We start from the raw sequence: 10000 nt of genomic DNA, 5'->3' as shown, positions 1-10000 counted from the left end.
GGCCCCCGGGGTCGACTCCGCGGCCCCCGGGTCGGTGTGCGGGCCTCCAGAGCTCGATAAAGTAGTGGTGTCGCTAGCGGTCGAGAAGGCACTTTTCGACGCCTACTGCCACCCCCACATGGCGGTAGGCGCAAAACTGGAAAATCGCCGACCAGAAATGTCGCTTCGTATAATCGACGTTTTTTTTGACCACCATTTTCAGGTGTCGGAGGTGGGTCTGGACGAATACCAACACCATTTCTGGGGTTTCACAACCGCCCGGCTTCTCCGACATATGTTGGAAAGGAGTAGCGATCGAGCGACGGGGGCTGTCGGTAGGCGGCCGCGGGTTGCATGTGTGCCCGGGACAGCACCCCCATCCAACTAAGGGGTGTCCCCCGGGGGCCAGGGGGACCTCGTCCAGGTCGGCCGGGCGCTTCCAGACGCCTACCGACACCGGTCAGGTCGGCGAGGCTCCCGGCGGCCCCGAGCGGGACCACAGGTTGCGGAAGGCGTCCAAGTGAGCGGCGGCGAGAGGCGGAGGCCCCCGGGGTCGACTCCGCGGCCCCCGGGTCGGTGTGCGGGCCTCCAGAGCTCGATAAAGTAGTGGTGTCGCTAGCGGTCGAGAAGGCACTTTTCGACGCCTACTGCCACCCCCACATGGCGGTAGGTGTAAAATCGGAATAGACCGGACCAGGAATGTCGAGGGGGAAAAAAATGACAAAGTCCTGGTGTGCCTAGCCTACGAGAAGGCACTTTGCGACGCCTACCGACATCCCCATGTGGCAGTAGGCGTAAAACTGGAAAATCGCCGACCAGAAATGTCGCTTCGTATAATCGACGTTTTTTTTGACCACCATTTTCAGGTGTCGGAGGTGGGTCTGGACAAATACCAACACCATTTCTGGGGTTTTCCAGTTTGAAAGTTTTATAAAACATGTTCGGTAGGAAGCACACTTTGGTGTGTCGGTTCGTCGGAGCAGCGACTCTTTGCCTCGTGGTGGTCCGGAACGTCTCTACGGGCTTGTCGCAAAGGCGTCAGAAAGTGGCATCTCCGCCGCCTAGGGCTGTCACCGTTATCGCTGTCGCCCCGCGCTCCAACTTGTTTTGATCCGCCGCCTTCGTTCCTGCCAACCGTGCGCCCGCTCATCGTCGTTAGGTTATAATACGTGGTACGTGTGTGTGCTTCTCCGTGGACCTAGGGCTGCTCGACGTGTCGAACGATATGTTGGAACAACTAACGGCTCCTTTTCCTGGTTCCATAGTCGTCGTGGTACCCGCGTCGTCAGCCATATCTATGTCCACCATGTTTAGCCGATACGTTTGCTGCAGCTTCTGCTTCCGCCTCAGCGTTCGCCGCTCTCAGCCGCCGCTGTTGTTGCTGCCGTTCTGCCATTCAACCACTACCTGCGAATCTTTCGATGATCGGCCGAACGACCCATCGCTGTGCGACCGATAAATCCTCCGGATTAGGGAGAAACGCCGCCGCTCTCTGCCGCCGTCGAACGGAAAAACGTACATTGTAACGAACGAACGAACGAACGAACGAATTAACGAACGAGCGAACAAACAAACAAAAATAGCCGCGGGGGATGCACTATGTAGATCCTGATCCCCTTGTAACCATACGTACGTTGTTCGATGCTCTCCCGTCCTGGAAGTCGCCGCAGCAAACAGGAGGATGAGCAGCAGCAGGCGCCGCCGCCGTAACCGCCGCCTGCCTGCCGCCTCCTACTCCTGTCAGCGTCCGATCTCACAGCCGTGTGAACGTTCGCTGACACCCGATTTCTTTCCGTCTGGCAAAACCTTGGACGTCCCGCTCGCGGTACACGTGCTGCAGCGACTTCTCGTCCGACAACGCATAAGCGTCGACGTCTGCCGCCGCATCTTCTGATACGTGGACGGTGATAGCGCTAGTCCCTTCTTGCGCCACCTCCACCTTTGTTAGCGCCAAAGAAGATCGATCGAGCAGTCGTGGTCGCAGTCGATTAACCCGTTTTCACCGTCCGCAGTTCCCAAGCCGCCGATCAAGTCGTTGCTCTTCTTGTTCGTTCTTCCCATACCGTCGATTTGCACGGCTGCCGGATGAGCCATCCTCTGTCCGGCGAAGCGCTCACGTCAGTGATCGATACTTGCACCGACAGTCCTCCCGCTCGCGACTCGGTGCTCGAATCGGACTCGTTCGTTTTTATCTCGATGCGATTGTGAAAAGGGGGACCGGTCGTCAATGTCGTGTGTGTCGACGATGTTGTTCGCCCGGTCCGCCGCGTTGTTGTCGTTTTTTTTTTTTTTTTTTTTTCCCTAACGTTCGCCGTCGCACGGACGAAAGGGTGAGAAAAAAAAAAAGCTCGAAAAAGCCGCCCAAAAAAATCGGACCGAGGAGCCGCTTGCGAGAACGCGCCATGTGCACGTTGTCTCTCCTCGGTTTTCCGAGCACGAACACGACGCCGGTCGGTCGGTCGGTCGACGAAGGCGACGACGAAGGTGACGGGAAAATTTACGCCGCCGCTGCCCTGGTCCAGCTCCTCCCCGATGACGGCTGTGATGTTGACGTTGACGTTGGCGACGACGACGACGACGACGGAGACGACGACGACGACGAGACGGCATCGATGGCGACCACGATGACGACGACCTCGACGAGTTCAGTCTGCACCTTGACCTCCGATGTCCGTGTGCACTGCCGTCGTGCTGTTTGTCGTTTGTCGTATGTATCGCTGTCAAGGGTGCCGTTGTCGTTGTTGTTGTCGACGTTGTTGCTTGCTCTCTCGTCTCGGTCGGTTGGTACGTTGATGACGACGACGACGACGAAGACGACGACGACGACGACGAGACGGCATCGATGGCGACCACGATGACGACGACCTCGACGATTCCAGTCTGCACCTTGACCTCCGATGTCCGTGTGCACTGCCGTCGTGCTGTTTGTCGTTTGTCGTATGTATCGCTGTCAAGGGTGCCGTTGTCGATGTTGTTGTTGTCGACGCTGTCGTCTGTTCTCTCTTCTCGGCCGGCTGTGACGTGGACGTTGACGACGACGACGACGAGACGGAATCGATGGCGACCACGATGACGACGACCTCGGCGAGTTCAGTCTGCACCTTGACCCTCGATGTCCGTGTGCACTGCCGTCGTGCTGCTTGTCGTTTGTCGTATGTATCGCTGTCAAGGGTGCCGTTGTCGTTGTTGTTGTCGACGTTGGTCGCTTTCGTTCTTTGAGTCTCGGTCTCGGTCCAAGTCAGGGGAGAAACAAAAAAGAGGCCATCAGCGCGGGCAGCGCGCTTCTACTGACGGCGAACCTCCTCGAAAAACAAATAAACACGTGCCCGTCGTTGTAGTTGTCTGTCTTATGTCGGTCGGTCGGTCGGTCGGTCTGTCGTTCTGTCGAAACAAAGTCCCAAATTCCAACGATACCTGGTTGATCCTGCCAGTAGTCATATGCTTGTCTCAAAGCTTAAGCCATGCAAGTGTAAGTTCACGCCACGCATTAGAACGGGCGAAACCGCGAATGGCTCAGGAACCGGACCTAATCCTCGGGACCGTATTCCTCCTCGGAGGCGATGGATAACTGTGGCAATTCTAGAGCTAATACATGTGACACAGGCCGCGATCGGTCGGCGCGCCGTCGTCGCCACGCCTCGCGCGCTGGCACCCGCGTCGGCCGTTCCGGGTCGCGGCGCTACATATTAGACTGAGACCGATGCGCGTCATTCCGTCCTCCCGTCGTCGGCGTTCCCGCTCGCGGGTCCGTTCGGTGGCGGGGCTCATAGGGCGGCGCGCTCCGCTTTGGTGACTCTGGATAACTCACTGGTCGATCGCACGAGCTTTCACGCCCGGCGACGGGTCTCTCGAGGGTCCGCCCTATCAACTGTCGACGGTCGGTTAAGTGCCTACCGTGGTTACTACGGGTAACGGGGAATCGGGGTTCGATTCCGGAGAGGGAGCATGCGAAACGGCTACCACATCCAAGGAAGGCAGCAGGCGCGCAAATTACCCACTCCCGGCACGGGGAGGTAGTGACGAAAAATAACGACGCGGGACTCTGTCGAGGCCCCGCGATCGGAATGAGTACACTTCAAATCCGTTAACGAGGACCAACCGGAGGGCAAGTCTGGTGCCAGCAGCCGCGGTAATTCCAGCTCCGGTAGCGTATATTAAAGTTGTTGCGGTTAAAAAGCTCGTAGTCCGAACTCGGGTTCGTGGTCGCGCAAGCGGCCCCGGGGCGGCGGCGCCATCGTCCGTCGTTGACTTTGGTCGTCCGTTCGCATTCCCGGCCCTTTCCGCCGGTGTCAACCGCTAGCATACCCGCCACGCGGTCCTGCCGGCGAGGTGGACGAGGAGGTCGTGATCGGGATCCGGGAAAAAAAAAACAAGTGGTCGTCGGTTCGGTTCCGGGAGTAGTCTAACGGGGGGGTGCTACGTGTGTGTGTTTGGGTGTGTTCATTCGCATCCCCGCACTCTGACCCCCGCGCTTCTCTCCCTCTCCCTTTCCGCGCGTTCCTCTTTTTTTTTGAACCCCCCGGTCCGCTCCGAGTCCCTGCTTCGTGTCTTGTCTGCGCGCGTGTTGCGGTCGGCGGTTTCTCCTCCAAGGGTGCTCTTAACCGAGTGTCCGCGGCGGCCGGTACGTTCACTTTGAAAAAATTAGAGTGCTCAGAGCGGGCTGTTCAAGCTTGCATACGATAAGCATGGAATGATGGAAGAGGGCCTCGTCTACGTCTGTCGGTCTCCGTCTACGGCGAGGCAATGATCGAAGGGAGCGGTCGGGGCCACTCGTATTGCGACGTTAGAGGTGAAATTCTTGGATCGTCGCAAGACGAACTGCAGCGATGGCGTGTGGCAAGCACGTTTTCCTCGATCAAGAGCGAAAGTCGGAGGTTCGAAGACGATCAGATACCGTCGTAGTTCCGACCGTAAACGATGCCGACCGGCGATCCGCCGGCGTTCGCTTCCATGACCCGGCGGGTAGCCTGCGGGAAACCAGAGTTCGGTTCCGGGGGGAGTATGGTTGCAAAGCTGAAACTTAAAGGAATTGACGGAAGGGCACCACCAGGAGTGGAGCCTGCGGCTTAATTTGACTCAACACGGGAAAACTCACCCGGTCCGGACACCGGTAGGATTGACAGATCGATAGCTCTTTCTCGATTCGGTGGGTGGTGGTGCATGGCCGTTCTTAGTTGGTGGAGCGATCCGTCTGGTTGATTCCGATAACGAACGAGACTCCGGCCTGCTAACTAGTGCGCCGATGTCAGTGATTTTTACGGCGGGCTCGGCGTCCTCCGTGGCGCTCGGGTCCGGGTCGGTTTTCTCACGCACTTCTTAGAGGGACGGGTGGCAGAAAGCCACACGAGGCGGAGCGATAACAGGTCTGTGATGCCCTTAGATGTCCGGGGCCGCACGCGCGCTACACTGGAGGTATCAGCGGGGACTTCGCCCCGGCCCGAGAGGGTTGGGAAACCTCTGAACCACCTCCCGTGATAGGGATCGGGGCCTGTAACCAACCCCGTGAACGAGGAATTCCCGGTAGGCGCGGGTCAACAGCCCGCGTCGATCACGTCCCTGCCCTTTGTACACACCGCCCGTCGCTACTACCGATCGAACGGTCCGGTGAGGTCCTCGGATCTGGCCGACGACGCCGCCGGGCAGTGCGCGACGTGTCCGTCACGACACTCGTGCATCTACGCCTCGGCGTTCGATGCCTGGAGAAGACGACCGAACCCGATCGTTTAGAGGAAGTAAAAGTCGTAACAAGGTTTCCGTAGGTGAACCTGCGGAAGGATCATTACCGTTTTCCCGTTCGAGACTGGTTTGTTGTTTTCCGGCCTACCTCCTCTGTCTGTCGGCGTCAACGCCTCGAATGCGCGCAAACAAACCTATAAAAGGCGGAGCGAGAGATAGATTTGTGGTGACGCGGAGGTTTTTAAAGCCCCAGCTCTTCTTGCTTGCTTCCGCGTCTTACCACCTGTTTGTTTTTTCGCCCACCGCAAGTGATGGCCGCTTCTTCTTTGCCTTGTCGCCGCTTTATCGTTTTTTGTTTTTTTTGCAGCCGCTGTGCCACCGCCGCTAGCTAAAAACAAACTACTCGCGACATTGCAATGCCGTCACGCCTCCTCGCACAGACCTCCTCGCACACTACTAAATCTATATAAACAAAAACTAATATAAAAAACCCAAGTGCTGAACCCTGGACGGGGGATCACTCGGCTCGTCCGTCGATGAAGAGCGCGGCCAGCCGCGAGAACTGATGCGAATTGCAGGACTCAGTGAACATCGACACCTCGAACGCACATTGCGGCCCCGAGATCCCTTGTCTCGGGGCCACGTCCGGTCGAGAGGCGGAACGTTACATGTCTTTCTCCGTTAACGAAACGACATCTTGCCGTCCCCGTGCCCGCCCGGTCCTCGGCACGGTGGTAACCGGGACGTCGCAGGAGCGAGTGACGAGGGGGAAGAAAAATAAAAAAAGAATTGACTCCTTTCAATGTCTTTTTTTTTTTTAAAACCCTCTCCGGCCTCCTCCTTCGTCTCCCGCTGGCAGACCGCGGAGTCTTTTCCCTTTTCGACCGCGTGAAGAAACACTGTGGAGGAGGAGCAGGAGGAGTCTGTCCGAAAGCAGCCGAAGGGAGAACAAAACAAAAAAAAAAGCACCGACCTAACCGACTGCCGACGTAAGCGCCGCCTGCTCGTCTCGCTCTCTGCCTCATGAAGGTGTCTCTCAGCGACGCCTCGAGCAGCGCGACGAGCACGGCCGTCGCACCGTAAAAAGGTGGCCGCGTCGTAGGCAACGTCGGATGGGGAGGACCCACGCTTTTTTTTTAATTGTTGGCTTCTTCATTTTCGGTCGGACGGGCGCTATATCGGCCAGCCGTCGTCACACGGAGGGTACCGATCGAGATTCCTCTCCTCCAAACACCACACTCTACTAAAAACCGCCGCCCTCGGCTCGGACGAGACGACCCGCTGAACTTAAGCATATCGCTAAGCGGAGGAAAAGAAACCAACCGGGATTCCCTTAGTAACGGCGAGTGAACCGGGAGAAGCCCAACGCCGAATCCCGTCGCAAGTTAAAGGCTTCGGGACGTGTGGCGCATGGGTCGAAGGCAGCCGTTCGTTTTCGTCTCGCATAGTTCGGAGTTCCCTCGATCGGGGCCGCCCGCGGCGGGTGCCAGGCCCATTCGGTGCGGACGGCGAGCGACGGCCTTCGATCCGAGAGTCGGGTTGCTTGGGAACGCAGCCCAAATCGGGTGGTAAGCTCCATCCAAGGCTAAATACCGGGACGAGTCCGATAGTCGACAAGTACCGTGAGGGAAAGTTGAAAAGAACTTTGGAGAGAGAGTTCAAGAGAACGTGAAACCGCCCAGGGGTAAACGGGTGGGACCGCTCACCGCGATCGCGGGGGGACTCAGTCCGGTGCTGCCTAGGCTCGAGCCCAAACTCGATGTGTGTTCTTGAAAGAGAGGCCGTCGCGGCACAGGTCGTCGTTCGTCGTGTCCGCGGGGAACTCGTTCTCCGCGGGCCAGCTTTTGTGCCCGCGTCGCCGACGAAGGAGACGGGCCGCGTGGATAGCGGGAAGGGAAACGTGGTGACGACCGCGGCGTCGGTAGGTGGCTGCGTCGGTTGGCTGCGACGGAGGGGACTCGTCCTCTCGATCGCTGCTGCCGCCGGGCCCTAACCCGCCGCATCCGTCGCCGCCGCTTCTTCTTTCCTCCTGCTCCCTCCGCGCGCGACTCCGCTGCACCCGTCCCCTTCTCATCGCTCGGCGTAATCATGGCGCGGGCGCTTCGGCGCGACCTCCGCGCGGCCGGCACCGGACGCACTTCCCCTCCGGTCCGTCGTCGCGACCCGTTCCCGGCGTGCAGGTCGAACACGCGGGTTTTTTTCCGTAGGCGGCAGGCGTTTCATCACCCTGAAAACCCCCGTCTTCCCACCTTGTGAAGTCGGGGGCCACCGGCCGTCGGGCCCGCGAACGTAACTGCCCCTTTCTGCCGGGAACGGAGGAAATCTGACACGATCCGTTACACGTGGCGAGCCGGTCCGTTTTGATCCCGCCGGAAGTCGCGTGCGGGCGACGCACTCTGTGTGTCGCTCCTTAGGCGCCCCACCGTCTCGGGCGCGTGCGCGATGAGAGGCGGGATAGGACTGGCGCGGCCTCGCCGTCACGCACCTCGCCGACGTTTCGGGTTCTTGTCGGGGGCAACCCCGCCCGCGCCCGTTTCCGTTTCCGGAGAGGTCGCTCGGCGACGCTTTTTTACTCGAGCCGCCCGCCACCCCGGGTCAGCGACGTGCATCGGCAACCCACCCGACCCGTCTTGAAACACGGACCGAGGAGTCCTGGCCGTTCGCGAGTCGTAGGGGCCACCTCTGACTAACCCCGAAGGCGAAGCGAAAGCGAGAGAGCGTGTAGGAGGGCGTCGATCGGGAGAGGTGTCGTGGCAAAGTCGTCCGGGGGTCGTCGGGGGGTGTCGTCGGTCTCGTGCCGTCGTCTTCTCCTCGCCTCACCCGCCTCCGAGCCGTGCCCGATCCCGCCGGCGCGGCGTTTTCGGCCTTCCGCCGTCGCTGCTGCGGTGCCCGCAACTTTTCCTTTTTTCTCTCTTCCCGAGAGAGATAGGAGAGGGAAGGCTCGTGGCTGACGTGCGGTTGTTTTTCCCTCCTCCCCGAGAGGGGACCGGCGCATCTTCCAAAAAGGGGAATTGCCGGGCGCCAGCTTCCATATCCTCCTTCCGCCCATCGGTGAGATCCCGCGGCTTGAACTAGTCCTATTTTGTCGTCGAGTTTAGGCGCTGCGCGCGGGCGCATCACCCCCGGGTCGGTTTCCCCTTTTTCCGAGTACGACTCGGCCGACTCTGGCGTAGCGAGCGACCAGGGACCCGAAAGATGGCGATCCACGCCCGGTCGGGATGAAGCCAGAGGAAACTCTGGTGGAAGTCCGAAGCGCCTCTGACGTGCAAATCGATCGTCGGAACCGGGTGTAGGGGCGAAAGACCAATCGAGCCGTCTAGTAGCTGGTTCCCTCCGAAGTTTCCCTCAGGATAGCTGGCGCTCGATCGTCGCAATTCCATCCGGTAAAGCGAACGATTGGAGGCCCCGGGGCCGTTCACGGCCTCGACCTACTCTCGAACTCGGAACGGGTGGAACGGGCCGACTCTCCCGAACGACGGAGCCGACCCATCCGGCCGCCGCCGCCAGCACGCTTCGCTGGGCGGTTGGTCACCTCGAATGCGAGTGCCAAGTGGGCCACTTTTGGTAAGCAGAACTGGCGCTGTGGGATGAACCAAACGTCCGGCTAAGGTGCCTAACGCGACGCCCATGAGATCCCCGAAAGGGTGTCGGTCGATATAGACAGCAGGACGGTGGCCACGGAAGTCGGAATCCGCTAAGGAGTGTGTAACAACTCACCTGCCGAATCGACCGGCCCCGAAAATGGATGGCGCTGGAGCGACGGACCGATGCCGGACCGTCGCGGCGAGGAGCGATGAACTTTCGCGCCGAAACGATGCCGCGACGAGTAGGAGGGCGCCGCGGCGAGCACGGAAGCCTAGGGCGCGAGCCCGGGTGGAGCCGACCGCGGGTGCAGATCTCGGTGGTAGTAGCAAATATTCGAACGAGACCTTCGAAGACCGAAGTGGAGAAGGGTTCCGTGCCAACGGCGGTCGAGCACGGGTCAGTCGGTCCTAAGACGCGGGCGAAAGTCTTCCCGAAAGGCGCCGGATCCGTTATGAAAGTGAAAGGAAAGCGAATCGAATCGAATCGAATCAAAAGCCCAAACAAAAAAAAAGCGGCCGGCCTCCCGTCGAAAGGGAATCGGGTTAATATTCCCGAACCCGGACTCGGAGAGGGCCCGGGGGTGGCGACGCTGTCGGCAGCGATGTCGGCGGCGCCCGTCGCTTCCCGGGCGAAACCGCGGTGACGCAAGCGAGCCCGGAGACGTCGCCGGGAGCCCCGGGAAGAGTTCTCTCTTCTTCGTAAAGGACCATGTCCGTGGAATCGGCTCGTCCGGAGATACGGAAAAGGTACCTGTAGAGCG

The 10000-nt window shown here is 59.7% G+C and overlaps 2 non-coding genes and 1 pseudogene across 2 annotated transcripts in view; all 3 read left to right on the top strand.

Annotated features, from left to right (window-relative positions):
* Nucleotides 1-3390: 3390 nt before the first annotated feature.
* Nucleotides 3391-5761, top strand: LOC145276261 (small subunit ribosomal RNA; annotated as a pseudogene).
* A 395-nt stretch (nucleotides 5762-6156) lies between these two features.
* Nucleotides 6157-6314, top strand: LOC145276256 (5.8S ribosomal RNA). The gene has a single exon (XR_013867917.1). It is a non-coding gene; the product is annotated as a 5.8S ribosomal RNA (ribosomal RNA).
* A 595-nt stretch (nucleotides 6315-6909) lies between these two features.
* LOC145276257 (large subunit ribosomal RNA) overlaps nucleotides 6910-10000 on the top strand; it is a 5721-nt gene continuing 2630 nt past the window's right edge. The window contains exon 1 of the ribosomal RNA XR_013867918.1: nucleotides 6910-10000. This exon is cut by the window's right edge and continues 2630 nt beyond it. This is a non-coding gene — a ribosomal RNA (large subunit ribosomal RNA).

Source organism: Euprymna scolopes, unplaced genomic scaffold, assembly GCF_053919585.1.
Source record: "Euprymna scolopes isolate OS-2025 unplaced genomic scaffold, ASM5391958v1 sca781, whole genome shotgun sequence".
In the NCBI taxonomy this organism is placed as follows: Eukaryota; Metazoa; Mollusca; class Cephalopoda; order Sepiida; family Sepiolidae; genus Euprymna; species Euprymna scolopes.
Note: the sequence above shows the minus strand (reverse complement) of the source record. Positions and strands in the feature narration are given on the sequence as shown.